A 15548-nucleotide genomic window follows, 5' to 3' on the forward strand; every position below is an offset into this window, starting at 1 on the left:
TATCTAGGTAGTAGTAGTAGTAGTAGTAGTAGTAGTAGTAGTAGTGGTTGGACTGATATATCTAGTAGTAGTAGTAGTAGTAGTAGTAGTAGTAGTAGTAGTAGTAGTAGTAGTAGTAGTAGTAGTTTAGGCGTGTAGTAGTAGTAGTAGTAGTAGTAGTAGTTAGGGTTGGACTGATATATGTAGTGTGTAGTAGTAGTAGTAGTAGTAGTAGTTAGGGTTGGGATGATATATGTAGTAGTAGTAGTAGTAGTAGTAGTAGTAGTTAGGGTTGGGATGATATATGAAGGTAGTAGTAGTAGGAGTGCAGTAGTTAGGGTTGGACTGATATATCTAGTAGTAGTAGTAGTAGTAGTAGTAGTAGTAGTTAGGGTTGGACTGATATATGTAGTAGTAGTAGTAGTAGTAGGGGTTGGGATGATATTTGTAGTAGTAGTCGTAGTAGTAGTTAGGGTTGGACTGATATATGTAGTAGTAGTAGTAGTAGTAGTAGCAGTAGTTAGGGTTGGACAGATATATCTAGTAGTAGTATGTAGTAGTAGTAGTAGTAGTAGTTAGGGTTGGACTGATATATGTTGTAGTAGTAGTAGTAGTAGTAGGTAGTAGTAGTAGTAGTAGTGTGTAGTAGTTGGGTTGGACTGATATATCTAATAGTAGTAGTAGTAGTAGTAGTAGTAGTAGTAGTAGTTAGGGTTGGACTGATATATGTAGTAGTAGTAGTAGTAGTAGTAGTAGTGTAAGGGTTGGGCCGATATATGTAGTAGTAGTAGTAGTAGTAGTAGTAGTAGTAGTTAGGGTTGGGATGATATATGTAGTAGTAGTAGTAGTAGTAGTAGTATTGTAGTAGTAGTGTGGGTTGGACTGATATATGTAGTAGTAGTAGGTGTAGTAGTAGTAGTAGTAGTAGTTGGGGTTGCGAGTAGTAGTAGTAGTAGTAGTAGTAGTAGTTAGGGTTGGGCTGATATATGTAGTAGTAGTCGTAGTAGTAGTTAGGGTTGGACTGATATATGTAGTAGTAGTAGTAGTAGTAGTAGTAGTAGTAGTAGTGTAGGGTTGGACTGATATATGTAGTAGTAGTAGTAGTAGTAGTAGTAGTGTAGTAAGTAGAGTAGTAGTAGTAGTAGTAGTAGTTAGGGTTGGTACATATGTTGTAGTAGTAGTAGTAGTAGTTAGGGGTTGGACTGATATATGTGTAGTAGTAGTAGTAGTAGTAGTAGTAGTTAGGGTTGGACTGATATATGTAGTAGTAGTAGTAGTAGTAGTAGTAGTAGTTAGGGTTGGACTGATATATGTAGTAGTAGTAGTAGTAGTAGTAGTAGTAGTAGTAGTAGTAGTTAGGGTTGGACTGATATATGTAGTAGTAGTAGTAGTAGTAGTAGTAGTTAGGGTTGGGACTGATATTGTAGTAGTAGGTAGTAGTAGTTAGGGTTGGGCTGATATATGTAGTAGTAGTAGTAGTAGTGTAGTAGTAGTAGTTAGGGTTGGACTGATATATGTAGTAGTAGTAGTGTAGTAGTAGTAGTAGTAGTAGTAGTTAAGGTTGGACCGATATATGTAGTAGTAGTAGTAGTAGTAGTAGTAGTAGTAGGGTTGGACTGATATATGTTAGTAGTAGTAGTAGTAGTAGTAGTAGTTAGGGTTGGACTGATATATGTAGTAGTAGTAGTAGTGTAGTAGTAGTAGTTAGGGTTGGACTGATATATGTAGTAGTAGTAGTAGTAGTAGTAGTAGTAGTTAGGGTTGGACTGATATATGTAGTAGTAGTAGTAGTAGTAGTAGTGTAGTAGTGGGACGATGTAGTAGTAGTAGTAGTAGTAGTAGTTAGGGTTGGACTGATATATGTAGTAGTAGTAGTAGTAGTAGTAGTTAGGGTTGGGCTGATATATTGTAGTAGTAGTAGTAGTAGTAGTAGTTAGGGTTGGTGATATATGTAGTAGTAGTAGTGTAGTAGTAGTAGTAGTAGTAGTAGTAGTAGTTAGGGTTGGACTGATATATGTAGTAGTAGTAGTAGTAGTAGTAGTAGGGTAGTAGTGTAGTAGTGTAGTTAGGGTTGGACTGATATATGTAGTAGTAGTAGTAGTAGTAGTAGCAGTAGTTAGGGTTGGACTGATATATGTAGTAGTAGTAGTAGTAGTAGTAGTAGTAGTAGTAGTTAGGGTTGGACTGATATATCTGTAGTAGTAGTAGTAGTAGTAGTAGTAGTTAGGGTTGGGCTGATATATGTAGTAGTAGTAGTAGTAGTAGTAGTAGTAGGGTGTATATGTAGTAGGTAGTAGTCGTAGTAGTAGTTAGGGTTGGACTGATATGTGTAGTAGTAGTAGTAGTAGTAGTAGCAGTAGTTAGGGTTGGACTGATATATCTGTGTAGTAGTAGTAGTAGTAGTAGTAGTAGTAGTTAGGGTTGGACTGATTATGTAGTAGTAGTAGTAGTGTGTAGTAGTAGGGGCTGATAGTGTAGTAGTAGTCGTAGTCGTAGTAGAGTTAGGGTTGGACTGATATATGTAGTAGTAGTAGTCGTAGTAGTAGTTGGGTTGGGCTGATATTGTAGTCAGTAGTAGTAGTAGTAGTAGTAGTAGTTGGGTTGGGCGATATTGTAGTAGTAGTAGTAGTAGTAGCAGTAGTTAGGGTTGGACTGATATATCTAGTAGTAGTAGTAGTAGTAGTAGTAGTAGTAGTAGTTAGGGTTGGACTGATATATGTAGTAGTAGTAGTGTGTAGTAGTAGTTGGGTTGGGCTGATATATGTAGTAGTAGTCGTAGTAGTGGGGTTTGTAGTAGTAGTAGTAGTAGTAGTAGTTAGGGTTGGACTGATATATGTAGTAGTAGTAGTAGTGTAGTAGTAGTAGTAGTAGTTAGGGTTGGACTGATATGGTAGTAGTAGTAGTAGTAGTAGTAGTAGTGTAGGGTTGGACTGATATATGTAGTAGTAGTAGTAGTAGTAGTTAGGGTTGGGATAATATTGTAGTAGTAGTAGTAGTAGTAGTGGGGTTGGACTGATATATGTAGTAGTAGTAGTAGTAGTGTAGTAGTGTGGGTGGATTGTGTGTGAGTAGTAGTAGTTAGGGTTGGACTGATATGTGTGTAGTAGTAGTAGTAGTAGTAGTAGTAGTAGTTAGGGTTGGGCTGTATATGTAGTATGTAGTAGTAGTAGTAGTAGTAGTAGTTAGGGTTGGACTGATATATGTAGTAGTAGTAGTAGTAGTAGTTGGGGGTGTGTAGTAGTAGTAGTTAGGGTTGGGCTGATATATGTAGTGTAGTAGTAGTAGTAGTAGTAGTAGTAGTAGTTAGGTTGGACTGATTATTGTAGTAGTAGTAGTAGTAGTAGTGGTAGTTAGGGTTGGACTGATATATGTAGTAGTAGTAGTAGTAGTAGTAGTAGTAGTAGTAGGGTTGGGACTGATATATGTAGTAGTAGTAGTAGTAGTAGGTTGTTTAGTAGTAGTAGTAGTGTGGGTTGGGCTGATATTTGTAGTGTAGTGTAGTGTGTAGTATGGGTTGGACTGATATTTAGTGTGTAGTAGTAGTAGTAGTAGTAGTAGTTAGGGTTGGACTGATATATGTAGTAGTGTGTGTGTGTAGTAGTAGTAGTAGTAGTAGTTAGGGTTGGACTTGTAGTAGTAGTAGTAGTGTAGTAGTGGGGTTAGTAGTAGTAGTAGTAGTAGTGTGGTGAGATATATGTGTGTGTAGTAGTAGTAGTAGTAGTAGTAGTTAGGTTGGATGATAGTGTAGTAGTAGTAGTAGGGTGTAGTAGTAGTAGTAGTAGTGTTAGGGTTGGGCTGATATATTCGTAGTAGTAGTAGTAGTAGTAGTAGTAGTAGTTAAGGGTTGGACTGATATACTGTAGTAGTAGTAGTAGTAGTAGTGTGGATTGGGGTTGGACTGATATATGTAGTAGTAGTAGTGTAGTGTGTGGTTTATAGTTAGTTGGGCTGATATATGTAGTAGTAGTAGTAGTAGTAGTGTTTAGGGTTGGACTGATATATCTAGTAGTAGTAGTAGTAGTAGTAGTAGTAGTAGTGGTTAGGGTTGGACTGATATAGTGTAGTAGTAGTAGTAGTGTAGTAGTAGTAGTAGGGGTGTTGGACTGATATTATGTAGTAGTAGTAGTAGTAGTAGTAGTAGTGGGTTGAATATGTATGTAGTAGTTATGTGTGGTAGTGAGTAGTTGGGTTGGCTGATATATGTAGTGTGTGTAGTAGTAGTAGTAGTAGTAGTAGTTAGGGTTGACTGATATATCTAGTAGTAGTAGTAGTGTGTAGTAGTGGTGACCATATATTTGTAGTAGTAGTAGTAGTAGTTAGGGTTGGGCGAATTGTAGTAGTAGTAGTAGTGTAGTGGTAGTTGGGGTTGGACTGATATATCTAGTAGTAGTAGTAGTAGTAGTAGTGGTTAGGGTTGGACTGATATATGTAGTAGTAGTAGTTGTAGTGTTAGGGTTGGGCTGATATATGTAGTAGTAGTAGTAGTAGTGGTAGGTGTTGTGATTGTGTTTAGTGTGGAGGGTTGCTGATATATGTAGTAGTAGTAGTAGTAGTAGTAGTAGTAGTTAGGGGTTGGACTGATATATCTAGTAGTAGTAGTAGTAGTAGTAGTAGTTGTTAGGTTGGACGTATATTAGTAGTAGTAGTAGTGTAGTGTGGGGTTGGTGGTGATATATGTAGTAGTAGTAGTAGTAGGTAGTTAGGGTTGGATTTAGTAGTAGTAGTAGTAGTAGTAGTGTGTAGGTTGGATATTGTAGTAGTAGTAGTATGTGTAGTAGTAGTAGTTAGGGTTGGCTGATATATCTAGTAGTAGTAGTAGTAGTAGTAGTGTGTTAGGGTTGGACTGATATATGTAGTAGTAGTAGTAGTAGTAGTAGTAGTAGTAGTAGTTGGGCTGATATATGTGTGTAGTAGTAGTAGTAGTAGTGTTAGGTTGAGTATATGTAGTAGTAGTAGTGTGTAGTAGTAGTGTTGGGGGCTGTATTGTAGTAGTAGTAGTAGTAGGTGTAGTAGTAGTAGTAGTTGGGTTGGACTGATATATGTGTGTAGTATGTAGTCGTAGTAGTAGTTAGGGTTGGACTGATATATGTAGTAGTAGTAGTAGTAGTAGTAGTAGTAGTAGTTAGGGTTGGCTGTTTCTGTGTAGTGTAGTGTGTTGAAGTAGTAGTGTAGTAGTAGTAGTAGTAGTAGTTAGGGTTGGACTGATATAGTAGTAGTAGTAGTAGTAGTGTATGTGTAGTGGTAGTGTTAATGGTTGGGTTGGACTGAATATATGTAGTAGTAGTAGTAGTAGTAGTAGTGTGGGGTTAATTGTAGTAGTGTCGTAGTAGTAGTTAGGGTTGGATGATATATGTGTAGTGTAGTAGTAGTAGTGTAGTTAGGGTTGATGATATATGTAGTAGTAGTGTAGTAGTAGTAGTAGTAGTAGTAGTAGTTAGGGTTGGACTGTATATGTAGTAGAGTAGTGTAGTAGTGTGTGTGGTGTGGTTGGACTGATATATGTAGTAGTAGTAGTTAGTAGTAGTAGTAGTTAGGGTTGGACTGATATATGTAGTAGTAGTAGTAGTAGTAGTAGTAGTTAGGGTTGGGCTGATATGTACTAGTAGTAGTAGTAGTAGTAGTAGTAGTAGTAGTAGTTAGGGTTGGACTGATATGTCTTAGTAGTAGTAGTAGTAGTAGTAGTAGTAGTTAGGTGCGATATATGTAGTAGTAGTAGTAGGTGTTTGTAGTAGTAGTAGGTGTAGTAGTAGTTAGGGTTGGATGATATATGTGGTGTAGTAGTAGTAGTAGTAGTAGTAGTTAGGTTGGACTGTATATCTAGTATGTAGTAGTAGTAGTAGTAGTAGTAGTAGTAGTAGGGTTGGAGATATATGTAGTAGTGTGTAGTAGTAGTAGTGTTGGTGGATATTGTGTAGTAGTAGTAGTGTAGTAGTAGTTGGGTTGGACTGATATATGTAGGTGTGTAGTAGTAGTTGTGGATTTGTGTAGTAGTAGTAGTAGTAGTAGTAGTTGGGTTGGACTATATATGTAGTAGTAGTAGTAGTAGTAGTAGTAGTAGGTTTAGTATAGTAGTAGTAGTAGAGTTAGGGTTGGGATGATATATGTAGTAGTAGTAGTAGTAGTAGTGAGTGGTTAGGGTTGGACTGATATATGTAGTGTAGTAGTAGTAGTAGTGTAGTAGTAGTTGGTTGGACTGTATATGTAGTAGTAGTGTAGTAGTAGTAGTAGTAGTTGGGTTGGACTGATATATGTAGTAGTAGTGTAGTGTAGTGGTAGTGTGTGTTGGTTGCTGATATATGTAGTAGTAGTAGTAGTAGAGTAGTAGTAGTTTCAGGTTGGGACTGATATATGTAGTAGTAGAGTAGTGGTAGTAGTAGTAGTAGTTGGGTTGGACTGATAGAGTAGTAGTAGTGTAGTAGTAGTGGGCGATTCTAGTAGTAGTAGTAGTAGTAGTAGTAGTAGTAGTGTAGGTTGGGCTGATATAGCTAGTAGTAGTAGTAGTAGTAGTAGTGTTGGGTTGCTGATATGTAGTAGTAGTAGTGTAGTGTAGAGTTAGGGTTGGACAATAATGTAGTAGTAGTAGTAGTAGTAGTGTGGTTGAGTTGGTGATTTGGTGTAGTGTAGTAGTGGTTAGGGTTGGTGATATCTGTAGTAGTAGTAGTAGTAGTAGTGGTGTGTAGTAGTAGTAGTAGTGGATTGGTTGGACTGATATATGTGTAGTGTAGTAGTAGTAGTAGTAGTAGTAGTAGTTAGGTTGGACTGATATATGTAGTAGTAGTAGTAGTAGGTGTAGTAGTAGTTTGGGTGGTGATATTGTAGTAGTAGTGTGTAGTAGTAGTAGTTAGGGTTGGACTGATATAGTAGTAGGTGTGTTAGTAGTAGTAGTAGTAGTACTATTCGTAGTAGTAGTTGGGATTAGTGTGTAGTAGTGGGAGTAGTAGTAGTGTAGAGGTGTAGTGTAGGGTTGGACTGATATTGTATGTGTAGTAGTAGTGTAGTAGTAGTAGTAGTAGTTAGGGTTGGACTGATATAGTGTAGTAGTGTGTAGTAGTAGTAGTGTAGGGGTTGGGTATGTTATAGTGTAGTAGTATAGTAGTAGTTAGGGTTGGGTATGTAGTAGTAGTAGTAGTAGTAGTAGTAGTAGTTGGGTTGGGCTGATATATGTAGTAGTAGTAGTAGTAGTAGTATAGTGTGTAGTTGGGTTGGACTGATATATGTAGTAGTAGTAGTAGTAGTAGTTGTGTTGGATGGTATGTAGTAGTAGTAGTGTAGTAGTGTGGGGGTATATGTAGTAGTAGTAGTAGTAGTAGTTGTTGTGTAGTACTGATATATTGTGTAGTGTAGTAGTAGTGTGTAGTTAGGGTTGGTGATATATGTAGTAGTAGTGTAGGTGAGTAGTAGTATGTAGTAGAGGGTTGGACTGATATGTCTAGTAGTAGTAGTAGTAGTAGTAGTAGTAGTAGTAGTTAGGGTTGGACTGATATATGTAGTGTAGTAGTAGTAGTGTAGTTGGATATATGTAGTAGTAGTCGTAGTAGTAGTTAGGGTTGGACTGATATATGTAGTAGTGTGTAGTAGTAGTAGTGTTAGGGTGGTTGTAGTAGTAGTGTAGTAGTAGTAGTAGTAGTTAGGGTTGGACTGATATATCTAGTAGTAGTAGTAGTAGTAGTAGTAGTAGGTGTTAGTAGTAGTGTAGGGGGGGTTGGGACGATATATGTCAGTAGTGTGTGTAGTAGTAGTTAGGGTTGGGCTGATATAGTAGTAGTAGTAGTAGTAGTAGTAGTGTGTTAGGGTTGGACTGATATATCTAGTGTAGTAGTAGTGTTGTAGTGTAGTTGGGTTGGACTGTATATGTAGTGTAGTGTGGTAGTGTAGTAGTAGTAGTAGGTGATGTGTGTAGTAGTAGTGTAGTTGTAGTAGTGTAGTAGTAGTAGTAGTGGTTGGTGATATATGTAGTAGTAGTGTGTGTAGTAGTAGTAGTTAGGGTTGGACTGATATATGTAGTAGTAGTAGTAGTAGTTGTGTAGTAGTGGTTGGACTGATATATCTAGTAGTAGTAGTGTAGTAGTAGTAGTAGTAGTTAGGGGGAGTATGTGTAGTAGTAGAGGTAGTTGGGTGGCTGATATATGTAGTAGGCAGTAGTTAGGTTTGTAGGTAGTAGTAGTAGTAGTAGTAGTAGTAGTTAGGGTTGGAATGATATATGTAGTAGTAGTAGTAGTAGTAGTTGGTGGGATATATGTAGTAGTAGTAGTAGTAGTGTAGAGTGGTGGTTGGATGATATATGTAGTAGTAGTCGTAGTAGTAGTAGTAGGGGTGAATATATGTGTAGTAGTATAGTTTAGGGTTGGACGATATATGCGTAGTAGTGTAGTAGTAGTGTAGTGGTTGGGGAGTGAGTAGTAGTGTTTGGTTGGGATATATATGTAGTAGTAGTAATAGTAGTAGTAGTAGTGTGTTAGGGTTGGGATGATATATGTAGTGTAGTAGTAGTAGTAGTAGTGTAGTTAGGGTTGGGTGATATAGTAGTGTAGTTGTAGTAGTAGTTGGTTTTTATGTAGTAGTAGTAGTAGTAGTAGTAGTAGTAGGTTGGGTTGAGAGTGTGTGTAGTAGTAGTGTGTAGTAGTGTAGTTAGGGATATTGTAGTAGTAGTAGTGTGTGTGTGGTAGTAGTGTGGTGTAGTATGTAGTAGTTTAGGTTGGACTGATATATGTGTGTGTGTGTAGTGTGTTTAGATAGTAGTAGTTAGAGTAGTGTAGTTGGGTTGGACTGATATATGTAGTTGTAGTAGTATTAGTGGTAGTTGGTTGGATGATATATGTAGTAGTAGTAGTAGTAGTAGTAGTAGTGTTAGTTTGGGTTGGACTGATATATGTATGGTAGTAGTAGTAGTAGTAGTAGTAGTAGTAGTAGTGGGTTGGACTTGTAGAGTAGATTAGTATTTGGAAATATGTATATAGTAGTGGATTGTTGTTGGTTTATATGTAGTAGGTAGTAGTAGTAGTGTTGAGTTTGTGTATTAGTTAGTAGGATTTTAGTAGTAGTGTTAGGGGTTATAGTAGTAGAGTAGTAGGTAGTAGTAGTGTAGGGTGGATATTGTGTAGTAGTGTAGGTGAGTTTTGGACTGATATATCTAGTTAGTGGTAGTGTAGTTGTGGTGGGTATAGGATGTTAGTAGTGTAGCAGTAGTTAGGGTTGGACTGATATATATAGTGTAGTAGTAGTAGTAGTAGGTAGGGTTGGACTGATATATCTAGTGGTAGTAGTAGTTGTAGTGGTATAGTTGGTTGGATGATATATAGTGTAGTGTAGTAGTAGTGTAGTAGTAGTTAGGGTTAGTAGTCGTAGTAGTAGTTGTTGGGGTATATGTAGTAGTAGTAGTAGTAGTAGTGAGTAGTTAGGGTTGGACTGATATGTAGTAGTAGTGGTATATGGTGGTTGGGGTTGGACTGATTATCTAGTTAGTAGTAGTGTAGTAGTAGTTGATATGTTGGTGGTTGGACTATTGTATGTAGTAGTAGTAGTAGTGTAGTGTAGTAGTGTGTGTGGGTGGATTAGGTAGTAGGTTGTGTAGTAGTGTGAGTAGTAGTAGTAGTTAGGGGTTGGGACTGATATCTGTTGTAGTAGTAGTAAGTAGTAGTAGTGGTAGTAGTAGTAGTGTTAGTGTTAGTTGGACTGATATATGTTAGAGTAAGTAGTAGTAGTAGTGGGTAGTGGGTGTAAGTTGGGTTGCTGTAGTGTAGCGTAGTAGTAGTAGTGTGGGTATGATATATGTAGTAGTAGTCGTAGTAGTAGTTAGGGTTGGTGATATATGTAGTAGTAGTTTAGTAGTAGAAGCAGTAGTTAGGGATGGACTGATATATTATAGTAGTAGTAGTAGAGTGTGTGTAGTAGTTAGGGTTGGACTGATATTTAGTAGTGTGTGTAGTAGTGTAGTATGTAGTAGTAGTTAGGGTTGGACTGATATTATGTAGTAGTAGTGTTAGTAGTAGTTAGGGTTGGGATGATATATGTAGTGTAGCGTAGTAGAGGTTGTTGTTGTGATATATGTAGTATATAGTGTGGTCTAGTAGTAGTAGTAGTGTAGTAGTGTTAGGGGGACTGATATATTAGTAGTAGTAGTAGGTTAGTAGTTGTTGGTGGGATATATAGTATAGTGTGTAGTAGTGTGAGTGGATGTATATGAGTAGTAGTTGTAGTAGTAGGGGTTGTGTAGAGTGTAGTAGTAGTAGTAGTGTTGGTTGCTGAATGTCTATGTAGTAGTAGTAGTAGTAGTAGTAGTAGTAGTAGGTGGTTGGACTGATATATCTTGTATAGTATAAAGTAGTATATTAGGTTGTGATATATGTGTGTAGTAGTGGTTTGTTTGGACTGATATTGTATGTAGTATTAGTGATAGTAGTAGATGTAGTTATGATATATGTAGTAGTAGTAGTAGTAGTAGTAGGTTTGTTTATAGTAGTTGGTGTAGTGTAGTTGGTTGATGTATTATGTAGTAGTAGTAGTAGTATTGTGGTAGTAGTTTGGTTGACTGATATACTGTGTAGTGTAGTAGTAGTAGTGTTTGGGTTAGTGGTAGGGTTGGTGAGTTTGGGGTGTATATGTAGTAGTGTAGGTTTTTAGTAATATATCTAGTGTAGTGGTTGGTAGGTATGTAGGTAGTAGTGTAGTAGTAGTGTGTGATATATAGGTGTAGTAGTGAGTAGATTGCTGTTGTAGTAGTGTGTTGTTAGTGTAGTGTGTGGGTTGACTGATATATGTTGTAGTAGTAGTGTGGGTAGTATGTGATTGGGATGTATGTAGTAGTAGTGTAGTAGTGTTGTTATGTTGTAGGTGTGTTGGATAATGTAGTAGTAGTAGTAGTAGATGTGTGTGTAGGTGATTAGTATAGTGTAGTAGTAGTGGTTGGGTTGGTTGTAGTAGTGAGTAGTAGTTGGATGATATATGTGTGTGGAGTAGTAGTGATGGTAGTGGCAGTAGTTAGGTTGGACTGATATGTGTAGTGTAGTGGGTAGTAGTAGTAGGTTTGTTGGACTGATATGGTCTAGTAGTAGGTAGTAGTAGGTGTGGGATGATATTGTAGTTAGTTAGGATATATGTAGTAGTAGTAGTAGTAGTAGTAGTAGGTTAGGTTGGACTGATATATGTAGTAGTAGTATTGGGGTAGGGGTTGTAGTGTAGGTTGGGTTGGGCTGATATATGTAGAGTATAGTATAGTAGTAATTGTGTTGGAATATTTGTGTAGTAGTATAGTAGTAGTAGTTAAGGTTTACTATATTTGGTGATAGTAGTAGTGTGTTTGGTTTGTATTAGTAGTAGTAGTCGTAGTAAGTAGTTAGGGTTGGGCTGATATATGTAGAGTAGTAGTAGTAGAGTTGGGATGATCTATATGTGGTAGTAGTGTAGTGAGTAGTGTAGTGGTTAGGTTGGACTGATATATCTAGTAGTAGTAGTAGTGTAGTGTAGTTGTATAGGGTTGGACTGATATATCTGTAGTAGTAGTAGTAGTAGTGTAGTTAGGTTGAGAAATGTAGTGTAGTGTTTGTTAGTCGTAGTAGAGTTGAATATATGTGTAGTAGTGTATGTGGCAGTAGGTACGATATTGTAGTAGGTGTATGGTAGTAGAAGGGTTGAGATATATCTAGTAGTAGTAGTGTGTGTGTAGTAGTGGTTGGTTGGATATATCTGTGTGAGTAGTAGTAGTAGTTGGTTGCTGATTATGTAGTAGTGGTGTATAGTAGTTATGGGTTGGACTGATATATGTAGATAGTAGTAGTAGTAGTAGTGTGGCTTTGGTTGGACTGATATATTAGTCGTAGTGTAGTAGTGTAGTGGTTTTAGGTTGGACTGAATACTAGTAGTAGTAGTAGTTATGTTGGACTGGTATTTAGTAGTAGTAGTGTAGTAGTGGTTGGATGATATTGTAGTTAGTAGTGGGTACTGATACAGGTGTTGTAGTAGTAGTAGTGGTGTAGTTAGGGTTGGGTCTGATATATCTAGTAGTAGTAGAGTAGTAGTTTGGTTAGGTTGGTGATATATTAGTAGTAGTAGTAGTAGTGTATTAGGTGGGGATGATATATGTGGTGTAGTAGTGTTAGTAGTGAGTTGTTGGACGATATATGTAGTGTGGGTAATAGTAGTATGTGTTAGGGTTGGGCTGGTATTATCTGTAGTAGTGTATAGTAGTAGTAGTGTAGTAGTTGGACGATATATGCTAGTAGTAAGTGTAGTAGTAGTTGTATTTTGTAGTAGGAGTTTGGTATATATGTAGTAGTAGTAGTAGTAGTAGTTTATGTAGTTGTGTAGTTGTAGTAGTAGTAGTAGTTAGGGTTGGACTGATATATCTATTAGTAGTAGTGTTAGTAGTAGTGTAGTAGTTAGGTTTGGACTGAATATTGTTAGTGTGTGGTGTAGAGGGCCATGGTAGTGTGGGCGGTAGGTAGTAGTAGTAGTAGTAGTAGTGGTAGTGTAGTGTGTGGGGTTGATACGTATATGTATGTATGAGGATGGAGTGGGTGTGTGTTTGGGATATATGGATAAGTAGTAGTAGTAGTATGCGATGTATAGTAGTGTAGTAGTGTTGTAGTGTGGGGATATATGTGTGGTTGTGTTATTGTAGTAGTAGTAGTAGTGTATGTAGTAGTAGGGTGTGGGGGTTGGATGATATTGTAGTAGTAGTAGTGTAGTCGTGGTTAGGGTTGTGGGAATATGTAATGATAGTAGTAAGTAGTCGTAATGATTTAAGGTGGGTTGGACTGATATATCTGTAGTAAGTAGTAGAGTAGTAGTGTAGTGTGTGTTGCCATATATCTAGTAGTAGTAGTAGTAGTAGTAGTAGTATAGTTGGGTTGGTATATATATATATGTATGTATTTTAGTGTAGTAGTAGTAGTAAGTTAGGGTTGGGCTGATATATGTAGTAGTAGTAGTAGTAGTAGTAGTGTTAGGGTTGACCGATATATCTAGTGCGTAGTAGTAGTAGGTAGGTTAGTAGTGTAGTAGTGTAGGATTAGTAGTAGTTAGTTGGTGTAGTAATCGTAGTAGTAGTTGTGTAGTATATGTTAGGTTGGACTGATATATAGTAGTAGTAGTAGTTAGTGTAGGTGGACTTGTGTGTAGTAGTAGTGTAGAGGGTGTATTGTAGTATGTAGTAGTATAGTGTAGTTAGGGTGGACTGATATATGTAGTAGTAGGTGTGTATGTAGTGGGTTTGGGATGATATATGTATTGTGTAGTGTAGTAGTGTGTGTAGTTGTTGGGATGATTTGTAGTAGTATGGTAGTAGTAGTAGTGTTGGGGGAATCTAGAGTGTGTTGTAGTTGGACGATATTTATTAGTGTAGTAGTAGTAGTGGTGGGGTTGAGTATTGTAGTAGTAGAGTGGTTGGATATAGTAGTAGTATAGTGGGTTATGGTACGTAGAGATATGTAGTAGCAGTGGTAGTAGTAGTAGTAGTAGTATGTTAGGGTTGGACTGATATTATGTAGTAGTGAGTAGAGTAGTAGTAGTAGTTAGTGTTTGATATGGGTGTAGTGTGGTAGTTAGGGTTGCTATATTCTAGTAGTGTGAGTACAGTGGTGTAGTTGTTGGGCTGATATTGTGTAGTAGTAGTAGTGTGTAGTTTGGAGATAGGGTGTAAGTGTGTGGCATGTATATATAGTAGTAGTATGGGGTGGAACTGATATACCTGGGTGTTGTTACATCAAATGTTGAGTCGTGTAGTGTAGGCCTGATATATGTAGTAGTAGTTGGTAGTACGATATTTAGTAGTAGTAGTAGTGTAGGTTTGGGAGTAGTGGTCTTTGTAGTAGTAGTAGTAGTAGTAGTAGTAGTTAGGGTTGGGCTGATATATCATTTGTAGTTAGTAGTAGTTTAGTAGTAGTAGTTGGGTTGGGTGATATATGTAGTAGTAGTAGTAGTAGTTACTTTAGGATAGTGTACATATGTAGTAGTAGTATTTTGTGATAGTGTGTGTGTTGGAGTTTTTGTTTTTGTCGTAGTAGTGTGTAGTGAGGTTGACTGATATATATAGTAGTAGTGGTGTAGTAGAGTAGCAGTAGTTGGTGGATATATGTGTAGTATGGGTAGAGAGTAGTAGGTTGGACATATACTTAGTGATAAGTGGTGTGGTGGTTGGTTTTTGGTCGGGTAGCTAGTAAGTGTGTAGTAGTTAAGGTTGACTGATCTGTGTTGTGTAGTAGTAGTAGTAGTTTGTAGTAGTAGTGGAGTAGTAGTAGTAGTGGTGTGGAGTTATATAGTATTTTTGTAGTATAGTCGGTTGGACTGATATATGTGTGTGTAGTAGTTGGTTGATATATTGGCAGTAGTAGTGTAGGTGTGGTGAGGTTGGATATATGTATGTAGTAGTAGTAGTAGTATGTAGTAGTTGAGTTTATCTTGCTAGTAGTAGTGTAGTAGTGGTTATTGGGTTTGGTTGATATATTAGTAGTAGTAGTAGTAGTGGTGTAGTTAGGGTTGGTACAATATATCTTGTTTTTGTTGGTGTACAATATTGTAGTAGTAGTAGTAGTAGTAGTAGTAGTAGTTAGGGTCGGACTGATATACTTAGTGTAGTGGGGTAGTGGCATAGGTTAGGGTTGGGATTGAGTTTGTGGTGTAGTGTTGTTCGTATAGTGTAGTGTGTATATTAGTTAGGGTTGGACTGTTTGGTGTTGTAGTTAGTAGTGTAGTAGTGTTGGATCTGATATATGTAGTAGTAGTAGTAGTAGTAGTAGTGTAGTTAGGGTTGGACTGATATATGTAGTAGTGGTGTAGTAGTAGTTAGGGTTGTGGACTGATATTGAGTGTACATGTTGGACTGATATATCTAGTAGTAGTAGTAGTAGTAGTAGTGGTAGTGGTTAGGGTTGGGATGATTATTAATATGAGTAAGGATATATATTAGTAGTAGTAGTGGTAGTTAATATCTAAGTAAGTTAGGTTGAATATAGTAGTAGTAGTTAGTTAGTAGTAGTAGTAGTAGTAGTAGTAGTAGTTAGATTGGGTTTGGGACTGATATATTGTAGTAGTATTGTAGTGTGGGGTGGGTTATTGGGTTGGGCGTAGTAGTGTGTAGTAGGGTGAGTATATATAGTATAGGAAGGTAGAGTGTAGGTGTTGTACTGATTATATGTGTAAGAGTAGTAGTAGTGTAGTGATGTCTGATAGTAGTAGTAGTAGTAGTATAGTAGTTAGTTGGTTGGACAGATATAATAAGTAGTAGTGGTAGTAGTGTTTTAGTTGCATACTTAGTAGTAGTGTAGTGTAGTAGTATTGAGGTTGGATGATATAGTGTAGTAGTAGTAGTTTGTGTAGTAGGTTCTGAAGTGTGTGGTAGTTGGTTGTAGTAGTAGTAGTATTATAGTGGGTAGACGTGGTAGTGTGAGTAGGAGTAGAGTAGTGGAGTTAGGGTTGGACTTGATATATGTAGTATTTGTAGTAGTAGTAGTAGTGTGTGTTGGGGTGGGTAGTGTAGTAGTAGTAGTAGTAGTTAAGTTGGACTGATATTTATGTAAGTAGTAGTAGTTGGTTAGTTGGATTTTGGTGATATATGTGGTGTGAAATAGTAGTAG

The sequence above is a fragment of the Salmo salar genome, chromosome ssa16, assembly GCF_905237065.1.
Source record: "Salmo salar chromosome ssa16, Ssal_v3.1, whole genome shotgun sequence".
Classification (NCBI taxonomy): Eukaryota; Metazoa; Chordata; class Actinopteri; order Salmoniformes; family Salmonidae; genus Salmo; species Salmo salar.